This window comes from Thermobia domestica, chromosome 2, assembly GCF_964235325.1.
Source record: "Thermobia domestica chromosome 2, izTheDome1.hap1.1, whole genome shotgun sequence".
In the NCBI taxonomy this organism is placed as follows: Eukaryota; Metazoa; Arthropoda; class Insecta; order Zygentoma; family Lepismatidae; genus Thermobia; species Thermobia domestica.
Genome location: NC_137455.1, coordinates 172,620,817 through 172,636,483, shown reverse-complemented (window position 1 = coordinate 172,636,483; position 15,667 = coordinate 172,620,817). Strand labels below are relative to the sequence as shown.

General features: G+C 36.7%; 1 protein-coding gene and 1 non-coding gene across 8 annotated transcripts in view; one reads left to right on the top strand and one right to left on the bottom strand.

The window, feature by feature from the left end:
- LOC145677317 (ciliogenesis and planar polarity effector 2-like) overlaps positions 1-15,667 on the top strand; it is a 61,495-nt gene that overhangs the window by 1,874 nt on the left and 43,954 nt on the right. For 2 of the 7 annotated variants that reach the window (XM_081747866.1, XM_081747863.1), the window contains exon 1: positions 1,362-1,704. The exons of 3 other annotated variants lie outside the window; for them this stretch is intronic. The gene's annotated coding sequence lies outside the window, so the exon portion shown is untranslated. Of the gene's footprint in view, positions 1-1,361; positions 1,705-3,822; positions 4,086-15,667 lie in introns of those variants that run through there. 2 more of the 7 variants (XM_081747870.1, XM_081747854.1) reach the window with 2 other exon arrangements.
- TRNAT-GGU (transfer RNA threonine (anticodon GGU)) lies at positions 12,106-12,178 on the bottom strand. Its single transcript has one exon. It is a non-coding gene; the product is annotated as a tRNA-Thr (tRNA).

Sequence of the window (15,667 nt, the reverse complement as noted above, 5' to 3'; positions counted from 1 at the left end):
TCAGAGAAAATATCAACAAGAGAGTGACAAAAAGTAAAGATCATCAGCGTATAACGATTAATTAAGGAGGAAAAGGAAGTTAAATTCTGGACTATATGAGTTAGCGTATTGATGCGATATTAGGTAAACAAGCAATAGAGCAAATTATGGTTGTGTTTCAAATTCACTGTCTTATTATCTACCGTATCCATGACGTGTGTAGTACAGTAATGAAGGGAAATATAGAAATGTAGGCTAAAAATTAATAAGAGGAGAATTGCATCTAAACAAAATGGGCCAATATTCTCGTTGCTATTCCGTTTTATGGGGGCAAACATCTGTAAAATCTACGGAAGAAATTAATGTTACTTGATTTCACAATAGAATTGTACAAGTTATTAAAATATATCTGGATCTTACCTTTTACATGTTAAGTTAGAAATACAAAATGGAAAATACTCTCTTTACTATGTAATACTTCATAAGAAAGACATGATGAAGCAAGGTGGTGTGTGAAAGCAGTGTATAAGGTAATCATGGAAGTGTCGCAAAGCTGAACCACACACAAGGCATATGTTTGATCATATAGGGCTACATTGTGTTTCCATTATCCTCCTTTATGTGTGTACCCACTGTTGTTGACGCACCCACTCCCGACGGACGTATTCTCTCACTACTAAGCTCCTGCACCCATTCAATTAGATAGCAGTCATACTTTCTGGTGGCCGCCTAACAAGTTGGTCTGTTTTCAATTTGCTTCGGGTTTTATGCCCTATGAGCACACACTGTAGCCATACCCAGGTTTCTTAGTCAATCTGTTTCCATTAATGCAATTCCTCCCTTAAAAAACGCATTCTACGGCAGTAAGAGCGCATTCCCTGCTGAGAAGTTCATGAATACAAGTGTTCCTAAATGTCAGAAAACAAGTATTTTCGTTTACGTTGTGTAATTTTTGATGTCCTAGGGACATGTACTTGATAGGAACCTCCTACCCCAAATCCTCCTCTAGAAGTTTATTATCGTATCACTCGCGAAGTAAATCAAAGTGGGTTTGTTACCCCCTTTTTAAGTTCGTAGATACTCAATGAATAATTACTAAAAGTATGAGCGTCCACCTCCTCCTGGAACTACTGCGGTCTTACGGGTCCTATTTCCATTTCAAGTAGTTACTGTCTTAGTAATTAACCTAAGAGGTGTGTGTGTGTGTGTGTGGCAATAGGAGATAGAGAAAGGTACTAATTGCTTCTAGTAACACTCACTAGTGCCCCACATTATTTCGCCCCTTCGGTGCTCGGTACTATCCTATTTTAGGGGGGACATAAATTTGTAAAACCTACAGAAGAAATATGTGCATTCATTTCACAATAGAATTGTGTAAGTAATCATAATATATCAGGATCTACCCTCTCATATGTATATTAACGTAGCAATACGAAATGCAAAGTGTGTTTCTTACCACCAAATACTCAATACGGCAGGCATGATGAAGTGAGGTGCTGTGTGGGGTATTTCATAAAGTGATCATGGAAGTGCTGTAAAGCTGTGCGCATGCAAGACGTGCTTCTACGAAGTGTTTTTCCACTATCTCCATTTATGCATATAGCTACTATCGCTAACGCGGCTGTTCCCTACGGACGCAACCTCTCCCTTTACTGCGTTCCTGCTCTGTCTCTGTTAGATATCATTCGTCATTTTTAGTGGCTACCTAGCACAAGTTGGTTAAAGGTTGGTTGTATTTGTAAACTGATTGGTGTTTTATGCACTGTAGTTTTTATCCCAGCTTATATCCTCCCTCACTGTGGTAAGCTAAGGAATAAGTTTATAAATCCGTTGAATCATTGTTTTTATTTCTGAATATGACACAGTTTGCAGTACTGAACAATTAAAAGGTACTACTTTCTCACAGTAATACAATATGGATACATACGCAGCTAGTGAAGAATAAAGCAAACTTCAAATGTTTGCGAAATACAATTAGAACTGATGTAGGGAAATGAAACAGGAGTAATAGTGAGTAAAGTGTATTAACATAACTATAAGTAACTACGAAAATAACGTCTAAAACGGCTTTATGTTTCCCTGATTGCGGGAGGGAACATCAGCGGGACTTTAGCCAAACATATATTTTATTACCCAAGAGTACCGTACACGGGTCGCAGTGGCTTAGTAGTAGAGTCCTCACTACTCGTGCGTAGGGTCCCGGGTTCGGTCCCAGTCCGCACCAAGTAGGCTTTGTGGTAAGCAAACAGCATGTGCGTAAGTTTCCTCCCATTTTTCGTCATTCTACATTATCTTCCGTCTCATCACCGACTCCCGCACTCTTGATGCATACCCGTGGGGCGTTAAACTACAAAAAATAATCGTGAGTATTAAACAAAGAAGGCAACATCCAATGGACGGTTAAATTAACTTCCCACATAGTCATTTAGGCCAGATGTTGTTCACTCACAATCTGCTCAAAGCATCATTATATGAATTATTAAAAAAAAAATACACGTACCTTCGCGTATTTCTATTTTTAGAATCCTTATAATTTCGACATCTCATACAATCCTACAATCTCATCAGGGAAATTATAAGGATTCTAAACATGAAAATTCAAGATGCGTGGAATTTATTAAGCTTTTATTACACTAAATTAATTAGTGGATTGAAAAATTTAATTTACTGTATTATCATCATATTAAATTAGTTGGGCTGTTACAAATCAATTGCCTCAGAAATATTATTGACATTATAATAATCGGACTCTATACTCTCACGATTAGTCCTATAAAGTAACAGCTGGATTAATATGTGCATGTTTCCTAAGGTGTAACAGTTTCTATTGCATATGTGATGTTTATCGTTGTGGTCAGATCTCCCTTTCCAGATGCCTTTTGCCCTTTAGGAGATCTACAGTGCGTCTTCGGATGACCGTACTGGGACTCTGGCAGTCACCTTTGATGTAAAAATTAAGACGGAAGACAAATATTTCTGCGTAGTCACAGCTCCCGTTTATTGTACTTCTTTTGTTACTTTAATGTTCTGTCTAACCTGACAGGCGATCAAGACAAACTTCCTTCCATCACATGCTTGCACATGATTTGATAAACGTGAATTTTCAGGTTGCTCTTACCACAATCAACCCCTGCACAGGGAAATTTAGCCTTATATAAAGAATTAATTAAACTTTTACAATAATAAGCTCATTAATTTGTATTATTGAGATAAATATTTTCAGTATACTTGTAAATTTAATTCGATATTTACCATGACGAATGGAGCTAATAGTGCTAACCTTTAGAAAAGTTAGTACTATTTTATTTGACATTTTCCATTTATTTCACAGTCGAGGACTGTGGCAAGATGTTGAAATGGCAAACAACAACAGGGTTCAATATTCAAATAATGCTTGCAGTATTCATATGGTAATTTCATATGAATATTTTTATACAGCAAATACAAGCGATATGGGCAGAGTATCAGAGTACTAACATGACAAGAGCGAAAGTTCAGAGATTAAGAAGAAAGAAAAACTACCTTGTCCTACTCTAATAAAACCGACTTCTTAATTCCAGCTTTACTAAGCACCAAATAAGCAGTGTGCTGCCAGTGAATATACACAGTTTATTATAAATATACATGAATATACAAAGTTCGTCTCTTTTTGTTGATCCATTAAATAAATCAGGTGTTAATCGTCCCCAATGCGAATGCGATTCCTCATATATAGGTCAGACAAAACGCAATATTAACACTCGAATTAAAGAACATATTAGACAATCAAAAAAGTCACAAGAAGAGTGCATGTCGGGATTGGCGCTTCACTCAAAACAAGATACAGTCAATATAAAGCAGGTCAATGTGATATTTTCAGCAAAAACAAAAGAAACAACGAGAGATTAAAGAATCATTCTTTATTCACAAATATAAACCAGCTTTAAATCTGGATTTTGGCAACATCGATATAATCTGGTTACCTACCTTTGATGCATATTTTGAAACTGGCAATTGTGACGTGGTATAGACATCGCGCTTTTTCAACTTGCCTCATTCTTTCGCACTGTGCTCTGCTCTGCTCGTGGTATTTTGGCATCCTTCACGTTATATTCGTCTCTTCAGAGGTATGTATTCCTTCTTCCAAACTTTTTTTTTCTTTCATCCGTTTTTATCCTTGTTACCATACCACTGAAGACGGAACTAACTTCACTAACTAAAAGAGACTGTTCCGATACATGTGGAGGGTGCTTAGTTTCCTTACGGGAGGATTTACTGGTAAGTAACCAATTTTTTGCTAAGTTGAGTTATCCTTTCATGCACCAGAATAATAATTTTAAGTTTATACGCGTTTAAGAATAGATTCTTGAATGGCATAACATATAATACTATCTGACAGTTCTCTCGTTTACCCATTGTGATATATTGTGGAATTCGCTATAGAAGCTCATTTTCTCTGCAGAAGGCTGTAATAGCACAAATCTAACAATACTAGAATCTGTTGTAGCAATTATTAAGTCATATATACGCATTTCCAGTCTTAGCTACATATATTTAAGAGAAATTATTTAACTTCCCTGTTAAAACTTCACACTTGTATATTTCGGCTAGCGCTGGGATCATGGTCGCGAACACTCCCACCGCAAACTGGAAGAAATTGCTGAGACATAATGTAGATTTTAGTCTTGTAAGGTGGGGACAAACTTGGAAAACCGGAAAGTCAGGGACTTAAGAAGACCAGGAATAGTCAGGGAATTTCGATTTGTCAAGAACGAGAGTTTAGATATATTCGAAATTAAAATTTGAAGATGATTTCAGGTGTGGTTTAGTACTTGCTTTTTAATTGGGAACTTCAAACTTAAAAGCTTATCTGTGTTTTCCACTAACGATGTGTATCAAACTTATATTCTGTAATTCGCGCATTATCTTTTGCTTTCGCTTGTAGTGAAATATCATATTGATCAGTGTTCAAAGTGAAAAAGAAGCAGAGGCGGTATGTTTTATTACGATTTTGACTCGACATACTGGCTATCTAAATGTTGAAATACAGTGACGGTATGTTGCCTAAAAGATTGCATTTCTACTTATATAATGACTGGAAACCAGTGGCGAGGCTTGAGGGGAGACAGGGTCTACTCTTTAGAATTTTATATGTATTAAGCCTAAATTACTAACTTAAAATTTTGTAATTTAAAGATTCTGAACTTAAAATTCCCTATAATTTATTCTGAGCTTTTATTTATTTATTATGCTTCCATATAAAAGAGTAAGCAAAGCGTCTCGCGAAACCTTGAACATTATTCCTCTGCTACATCCATTTAACTTGCATCAACCTGTAGGAGAAACAGCCACGTGAGAAGTTAAAGTCCAAAGACTCGTGCTGTGTAGTAGTACCTGCGAAAAGACGTTTCTTGTTCGTCTACGTTTACAGGGCTGGCTATCTTGTTTATTTTAAGCTGGATTTGTGAAAGAAACAGACCGCTATTTCTTCTTATTTGTTTTTATTTTAAACCATCTTCCGAGCTCCCTCTATAAAATGTTAAATTGTTATAACGTACCCTTAAAGAACATTAGTATATACATTTTGTCCCTATGTGTCTCCAACATCAGAATAAAAAAAAAAAAAGACCCCCCTAACGAAAAGTTGAGATGTATTGACAATTCTATCCTTTTATATTTTTCGCGAGAGTGACAAGTACTTTTACATTTCCCGGTAAACAACCCTCTGAGACCCCCTAGTTCGAATTAAAAAAAAAAACTTTGTCTTGGTCTGGGGTCTAGACCAACGTACCCGTGATCAAATTTTGGTAACTCGATTCACTCGTCTAGCCCCAAACCGCACACAGGCACAAAGGCAAACACACAAACAAACTATTTTATTTATATTAGATTCTTCGCTCAATAACTGTGCAGATGAAAGATTTGAAAAATACAAAAATCTGGTCATTGTAGAACTAATAAATTATAGAAAATTTAGTATGTATCAACAAATTCTTCAATTCGGCAAACTGAATGACTTGATATCCACCTTTCGTAATACTTTTTGCCCAGATCAACTTAAGAATGAACTTATGTTCCGATAGTAACGAACACATTTCTCTTCCCGAATACTTGAAATATATTCTCAGTAATGAACTTCAAAGCGTATATCAGGAAACAACAAAGCTGCTAAATATGGTATTGAGCATTCCATCAACTTCAGTTTTTTGAAAACATTCAATGAGTGCCCTGAAAAGAGTGAAAACTTACTTAACGAACATCATGACAAATTACGGACACTTTCTGAATTACGAACACTTACAATAAAGAACTTGGCGTGAAAGCTTTGTAGGATACCTGAATCCAAAGAAAGAGCTATTAATGTTGTCTCCGAAATGAAAAACAGAGTATGGAGCTCATTTACAAGATTGTAAGGTATTTGGTATTAGGTAACGTGTTGTAAGGTTTTTTATTTTATTTATTTATTTATTTTTTACTTTACAGCTCATTTCTAAGGTATTTAGACATGACTATCCCTAAAGAGGGTATGGGGAAGTAATGCCCCCATTTCTAGCAAATGTGGTACCATTCAGAAATCTATACTTCGGAAGAAATACTATACACCAAATTTCACTAATTATAAAATTTTATACTTAAAGGAACAGTAAACATATTGCAAAGAATTTTGAAAACTCAGATATTAATACTATATTTATAAATTATCAGGGATCATCTTACTTGGAATAGTGATTAGTGTATATCAGCATCCTTTATCAGTACGAATTATCAGAACTAAAAATAGAAGTAGAAAACAAATACCCTACAAATACTATATATATATATATATATATATATATATATAATGTGTGTGTTCGTTTGTGTCTATCTACCCAGTTTTTTACAGCACGCTTCGCCACTGCTGAAAACCACTGGAGAGCGTCTCTTTAGTTACGGAGGAGACATGGAAACACTTTGATCCCTCGCCATCTGATCAACTTTCTGAAACAATTTCTTTAAAATCCCCTTATGTTGTTTTATAGAGAAACATACACAAAATTGATCAGAAACGTTTTTATATTAACAATTTCCTGCAGGAAAACTCCCAGACCCCACTCGAATGAGAGGTATTCTAAATCCCCGAAACATCCGCCCCCCACAGCTGAACCCTTAAATCTGCCCATGATCAAAACACGACGCTTATATGAATTAAGACAAAAAGACATGCACATACATGCGAAAGAAACAATTGAATTTATAGCACATCAAAATATAAACTAGATGAACTTCGAAGACACCTCATTTTAAAAACAAAATGTAGGAAAAAGATCACAAAAATGTCTGTGTTGTCAATTTAGAAATTATTTCTACATAGGAAATAAAATGTTTTTACGTGCAAAGCTATTCGTCAATTCCTGTGTATAAAAATGGATATATTAAAAGTGTTTAGCATCTACTCTTCAGTGACGGTATGTCGTGATCACCGAAAAACCAGAGGCAGTATGGCATACCACCGCATACCGTCTCACTTCGACCACTGATATTGATGAATCATCCAAAAAATGCAGTTGGATCAACGATGCAATGAGAAATTCTTTCGACACACGTAATTCCAACATTTTTTCTTTTTCATTTCCACGAGTTTCGATTTTATCAGAGCTTCCTGTCGTGCATTAAGTCTGTGTAACTTATCACAAATGAAAGGATTTTGGAATACTGTTACTCGTATTTTTGCTTTTGTGTTTTCATTGTAATATTTTAATTCGCAAAGAGATTTATTTCCAGTTTACGAAAATAGCTGATAAAGTTTCACATCCTCGTATGCATTGGGTCAATACTTAGTGGATAGCGGGACTACGGACTCTTCATCTTTCAATATAGGATACGCCTATAGGACTAAAATGTATTTTCTACTTTGTGCTTCTAATGCAGTATTTATTGTTATATATTTATAGCTGCATATTTAATAATTTTTCATTAGTGATTATACATGTGTAATTATTTAATTATGATGATTCGTCTCCTAAGTTTAAAAGAATATTGTTCATTCTTATTTTAAAATTTTTCTGACATTAAAAATGATGCAGCAATTTGCAATCAGTATTTATGGTACATGAGTTGAAATAGAGTCTCTCTCTTTAGTCGTTCTTTGAGTCGTTTTTTGCATGGTTTTTCACTGTCAGTGCGAAATGTCAATGTTCAGTAAAAGAAGATTTTTTAAGACAAGACGTGAAAAAATATTTTGTAACTGGAATGTAATTTTTTTGAGAGAGGAGCGTAAAATCTGTTCTGGGGTTAGAGGGTGTGCCCTGTGCCCCATAAGGAGACCCTTGCTAACACCCGTCTCCAAAAATACGTAACAAAGACGGGATTTCTTAACTTATCAATTCGCAGTGAAATGAAAGACAGGGAAGAAAGATGGCCGGAAATTGCGACTGAAATTATCGTAAAATAATAGAGTGAGACCGCGCTAAGAAGAGCTCTGACAACTCTCACGTACGATCTAGCGCGGTTGCCACATTTACCTTCCGTAACCATAGAATTTCTTTGCCCAACAGAAATTTCTTTTTTCCCCCATAATAATATCAAATCTCTTTCCCTACTATAGGGTGTAGCCCTCGCAATGGGTGCTAGCTACACCATAAACTAACTAACTTTTAAAAAAATCAATACAAAGGAATTTTTTGGGGAGAAAAACACCTATGTGTTACAGCAAAAATGTTGTTTAGCATCATAACTGACGAAACTATCAGCCAAAAGAAACAAACAGAAAGTATTGTGTTAAGATTGTTTACAAAATCATAAATAAACTTATCACTACTTCTAAACACACAATGTTATATCTTTAAAAAAAAAACTGAAAGCTACTTACGTTATAGAACGACATTCAATTGTAGACAGTTTAATGCCATTTACTGTAGAAATCCTACTTCGCAGTATTCCATCAAAGCCTGTACATCAGATCTTCCGTACGATGTCTCTGAATTATCACTCATAGTTTCATCATCTGTTGCGTCTTCGTCACTGCAGTTATCGCTGTCTTGCAACGAGATCACCAGTTCTTCTACAGTGTTTTCAAGTAAACCTTCTTCCTCCTTGGAGTTCAAAATTATTTGCCAAGTATGATCCAGGACCTTTTTCCACTTTGCTGGAGTAATTTCTTTAATCGCTTCCAATATTAAACCGCGAACACTTTGCATGGTGAATGTCTTCCGCAACGTAACCTTTTAATTGTGCCCAAATCAACTCAATTGGGTTGTAATGGCAATGATAAGAGGGCAGCCTGATAACTTTATGTCCTGCTGTCTTGGCTAATTCGTCGATCTCAAAATGTTCTACCGTGTCTTTGTAACGTTGAACAATCTGAAGTAATTCAGCTTTGTTCATTGAAGAACAAAAACCAGGAATTCGATTTTCTTCAAGCCATTTAAACACTGCTTCTTTCCTTGTAGACGTGATAGGCGCTTTATTTACCTTTGTATTGTGAAACGATGCATTGTCCAAAATAATAGTGGAGTGAGGAGGAATATTCGCCAGAAGAGAGTCTTGAAACCACGACTTAAATTTTTCGGATGTCATTTCCTCGTGGTAGTCCACTGTTTTTTTTTTTTTTTTTTTTTTTTTTCGACTGGAAAAGAAGCATGCAATGTGGAACAAACCCATTTATTGACCCTGCATGTAAAAGAATGAGACGACCGCCTTTTCCTATTGGGGTTTTAGAAGTACCACGAATATAGTTGTCTGTCCAACCTATAGACCTAGCGTGTCCTGCATTCACCCACGTTTCATCAACCCACACTATTTCCTCAACAGGAATACGAGTTATTTCCCGTAAAAACCGGGCACGATGCGCCACTACATCTTCCCTCTCAAGAAGAACAGTTCTTCCGGAAATTTTTTTCCAAATGAAGCCTAAGTTGTGCAAAATTTTACTCAAACTACTTTTCCCTCCCTTGAACAATCCACTTTCCTTCAAAGACACCAGAAGTTTTTTTCTTGTTGGGTATTCTTTCCTCTTATAATAATCGTGGATATCACGTCGAATAGAATCTATGTCAAAATCATCCAAATTTGTGACTGTACATGGCCTATTACGCTTTTTTCCTGGGGTAGATAAAGTTTCTGTCGGTTCAGCGAGGTCTTTCGGACACTTCTCTTTTGTGATTCTTTTTACAGTTGCAGGGCTAATGTGTAAAGCTGAAGCTACTCTTTCAATCACTTTATTCAATGGCAATAAAGGACCGTCGTTGTCACGTTCTTTTTCGAAATATTCCCTAAGATTAAACACAAATTCCTGTGCCTGACTTGTTAAGGGCACCTCCTTTCCACGCTTCTTACGCACTTCAGCCATTGTGTTCATAAACACAAACACACAGACATACACACACTAAATTTATACGTTAAGTCTATATGAATAATACGAAAACAAACTATGTTCCACTGACGAATGAAAATAACAATTATACTATATTCACATCAATGCACTGAGATAATAGCACACATTACATAGCACTAAAAGACAAAACAATCTGACAACAGAAAAACTTTCACAGTACTGAGTAGGTATAAATCCGACAACACTGTCCTGTTACCATGGAGATAACCTAGTGTTTCCAAATATATTTTTGTGGATCTAAACCTATCTTGCCCTTCACATAATGATTTTTTTAAAAAGTATTCTACGAAAATACAAACATAGCTGGATCATGTTCATTACTTTCCTACTATTCAATTTCTAAATCAGTCCTTATGAAAAGCTCTTTATAACGGTTTCTATAGTATATAGACTATGTGTATTTTTTTCGGATGTCAACAAATTGCCTACAAAGACCATTAGAAATTCTACAAATTTCAGCTTGACATTCCAAATCACGGATCATTGCCCTTGAACTATAAAAGAGCCGTATACAGACACACTCGCTACCCTCTTCGCTTTCAATTCCACGAAAACCTACTCCCTGCGGCGACAGGGAGGTGGACAGGTTGTTGTTCCATGTAACCCTCCTTCTATTTCCGTAGCATTCTTGTCAAAAGGACAGAGTTGTATAAATACAAGTGGAAAAAGGGAAAAAAATGTAATCATTACTGTAGCCAGAACGTCAGGCCTAGTGGAACTACGTTGTGCTGGAACGCTGAGAAGTAAAGTAGGATTATTATTATTATTATTTCTTTTTAAAAGAAAATCTACTTTGTAAATATTTCAACTTATAATCAGATTCAATCACTGATAAAGCAATTCGATTCCCTTCTCGTGATGTCAAGTGTTCGCTTTGATTCTTGTTACTATGACAGTTCGCAACAACGTTGTCAGCTTACACGATGTTAGACCTGTCAGAGCTCAGGTTATGGTGGCTTTAGTCTAATAATAATCTGTTTACATTATACTGTGGTAATAACCCTGTTTCATGATGTGCAATTCGTGATTTCGTGTTAACATCTTTATATCTTTATTGTAGGAAAAAATCGCAAATGAGATCTCAATCATGCTTCTATGTTGGTGTTCTATACCAAATCCTTAGCTTCTGGAACTAGGTTCCAGACATGTTCCTTCTTACTGACGGTTCATTAGTTAACACTGAGTGAAGGAAACTGATCCAAGCGATCGATTATATTTCAGATCGCGGATTTGAAATTGTTCATGTTTGATGTTAATTTAAACACCAATTTGGTGGCGTAGTGGGTAGATCGTTCAGTTTTGGTCCTAAGCATCCGTGTTCAAACCATGGGTGCGTGATATGAAATGTGTGGTAAATAAACACAGAGGGGGCAGGTTTTCACGGGGTTGTTTTGTTTCTCCCGATATTCATATTCTTTTCGTTCTTACATTGTTAACTCAGTAATTACTATCTTCTTTGTGGAACATTATACTAATTCTTCAATGTTAAGCAATTAGTTTTCGTCTGTGAGACGCTTTCGGGATTTGTGAAACTACGAATTTGCAGTGATTGACTTCTTTCACCCGTGTAAATAATGTTCCGGGACAATTCTAGTTTTCTCATGAATAAGCTGCTTTCTGCTTGCATTCTGGCATGGGAATTTAAGATTATTTTATTTTCATGATAATATTCTTACTGAATAATAGAAGTTTGTAAATACCCAAATATGCCAACCTAAGTTAATATAAAGTAATAAAGATATTCACATTAACGTACAAAGAGTGAAAAACTGATCTGACTGGACCGGGAATCGAACCCAGGACCTCCGGCATACCGTGCCGATGCGTTAACCACTACGCCACCCAGTCCGCTTCCCAGAACAGCCACTCATTCTCGAGGTCGGTGTTCTAAATGCCTAGATTAAACGCAAAAACGGGATGTTTCCAAAAAAGGAATAGAAGTAGGAAATGCAAGTTGATTTATGCAATGAATCGAGGTGGGACAAGCAATAGAAGAAAACTGTTTTATACAACCATGTACAACAGGCTTTTATTTACGACAGTTTATTGTTGTATAGAAAGGCGGTCGAGAAGCGGAGAGCGAAGTTCACAGTTACAGCTTTCTGCTGCATCAGCGGGATTGTTCGAGTTGCAGAGGCAGATTCGAAAGTGATGAGGTGTTGTAGTGTTCGGTGTATCCAGTATTCCTGTGTAGATAACAAGCATGTTAGTTTACAAATATTCCAAGACCACATTTAACCTTTCCTGATTGCTAGATAATTCTTTATCATGATTTTAGGAAGTATCAAGTGATAAATATTTTGGGCTCGCTGCAACATGTGCCAAGGCGTCTTTTCGTGAGTAACTTCGCTGAATATATATCGGGTGTTGCAAAATAAGTGTTACAACTCTTGAGAGGTGACTCCTGCCACTGAGACAAGAAAAAAAGTTCTCTTGAATTTTCGGCTATCGGACATAGTTTCGGATCTACAAGGTGCCGAAAGCGTGGGAAAATGACTTTCGGATCCCAATAGTTCGGAAACTATCCAACGTAAAGAGGGCGGGTAAAAAATTCACTAAAGAAGTCATACCTGCTGTATTGAATTTTGCATGTTCCACAATCCTACCATGCATGCGCAAGGGATTCCCCAAAGGAACGTAGGGAGTCCCGGATAATCTGCCAAATGAAAATTGGTCTAAATAGATATGAATTGATAGGGTTTCTATCAGGTAACAATAATTCGTTTGTATTAAGTCGATATCTGGAACAAATACAAAATGGCGGACACCTTCATAAGGATGCAATGGCGGACACCAATAAGGATGCAACAACTGAGGCCAAGTTGAAGTTGTGCAAGGGGACTCACTAAGAAACTGGGTAAACTAAATGAATGTCACTAGTGGGATCGCATGATCGATATTGAAATGTGGCCAATGTGTGTGTTGATATCAACATATAGCTAATGGACAAATGTCAACATGTCCTACCACTGCTGGGATACCGTCCCAAGTGCGAAAACTAGGAAAATAACGTTGTACATTCTGCTATTACATCTGGTGCAATTTTTGGTAGAACGTAACTAGAAACGATTGTATCAATGTCCCTCTTTGTTTGGGACATTGTCCTACAGTCGACACGTATGAAAAGATATCTCTTAATCAATGGTTCAAATTCTAATAGAGCGAGAAAATAACAAACTTGTATCATGTCCCACGTCTTCTGGGACATATGACGTACTCGAAATATAGGAAAATACCTCCAGAAATTCGTATCTTACACACAGTGCTCATGCCAAGACAAAGACGAAAATGAACCAATTTGGCACATGTAACACTACTGCTGGAACACCATACATATGGAAAACAAAACGACATGAGAAATAGGAAGAAATGTCTTAAAGCTCTGATTGTTTACAACTGTGCGGTAGGAGTAACAAAATGAAACACACAAGCATGTCGGGAGGCTATACAAGAGCGCATGCCAAACAAAGTAGGTACTCCTCAAAGAATTGAATACAGAGAAACTGAGGCTCCCTCGAAGCCTCAGGGCTAGAGCGCTCGCTTTCGCTCGAGTGGTCGCAGTTTCCAATCCTACTGGGAGCCCAAGGCCTCAGATTCAAGACCTGAGTAGTTATTTTCCTATTTTTCGCACGTGGGACGGTGTCTCAGCAATAGTGGGACATGTTGACATTTGCTCATTAGCTACATGTCGATATCAACACACACATTGGCCACATTTCAATATCGATCATGCGATCCACTAGTGACATTCATTTAGTTTACCCAGTTTCTTAGTGAGTCCCCTTGCACAACTTCAACTTGACCTCAGTTGTTGCATCCTTATTGGTATGCAACCGTGTACATCATATTGCATCGGTTTGAGGGAATAGTATTGGTGAATTGGCAATGGTTTTCATGTTCTTGATGCTATTCCTTACATTTCCAACGCTTTGAACTAACGTTCACTGAGTATGAGTGCATTTCTGGGAATTTTTCTTTACGTGTTTCCATACATGTGAATCACCCTGCTTCATCTGTTGTGCTCTACCAATACTCCAGATGTCTTTCTAGAGCATTTGAGTACAAATTCGCTACATTAAATACTCAGAACGTCACTGTTGGCCAGCATCCGTACTTGGCGATTATGCAACCACACACAACAGGCATGAAGGTGTCCGCCATTTTGTATTTGTTCCAGATATCGACTTAATACAAACGAATTATTGTTACCTGATAGAAACCCTATCAATTCATATCTATTTAGACCAATTTTCATTTGGCAGATTATCCGGGACTCCCTACGTTCCTTTGGGGAATCCCTTGCGCATGCATGGTAGGATTGTGAAACATGCAAAATTCAATACAGCAGGTATGACTTCTTCAGTGAATTTTTTACCCGCCCTCTTTACGTTGGATAGTTTCCGAACTATTGGCATCCGAAAATCATTTTCTCACGCTTTCGGCACCTTGTAGATCCGAAACTATGTCCGATAGCCGAAAATTCAAGAGACCTTTTTTTTCTTGTCTCAGTGGCAGGAGTCACCTCCCAAGAGTTGTAACACTTATTTTGCAACACCCGATATATATTTCAATATTTGGAACAGTTATACCTTTGTGAATCAAGAAAACAAGCCTTGTCCTTCTGATGTGAAGTGTCATCGTATTTATACGTCATCTGTACAAAACTGAAAGATTTCTAATGATATTGCGTGTTCAAATGTCGATTCTACGATGAGGACAGGGACGAAACAGAGTAGTTTACAAGAATTCTTAGTAAAAGATAGCATTATAAAAGAATTATTATGATGTATTCAAAATGTAATGACATACATCAATGCACACTGCTTTTGAAGATGTGAAAGTACCACTTACGTTCACAGACAGTGAGATTGTCGGTAAAATGCAGGTTCAGTGTGACAAAATAGGTACACTTTAATTTTATAAGTTATTACCATACTTTAGAAGTGAACTAATTCAGTTGTTGAAGGAGACATAAGTATACGATTCTGGACTACCGAAAAAGAGCAAGTGTGCACGCATTATTTGACATAGATATTTTTAGGGAATTCTACAGCTTGTGACTTTTTAATTACTTTCAAAGAGACGCTTTCATTCTTGAACTTCAAAAAGATTATTCAAATTTCAGTGGAAGACTCTATTGTTATTTTACATTTCTGTATGTCTTCAAGTCAGTTGTCATGACGTCGCCAGTCAGATATGTTGGAAGAAGATAAACATGCTTATTTCTAAACTTACATTTTATTTTAAGCACTTAATTCAAAAGTAGAATCTTTCCTTACTGAATTTTAGACTGCTTCCTCTTAATCCATTCCTTTAGCTTTTATAGGACGTGATTAA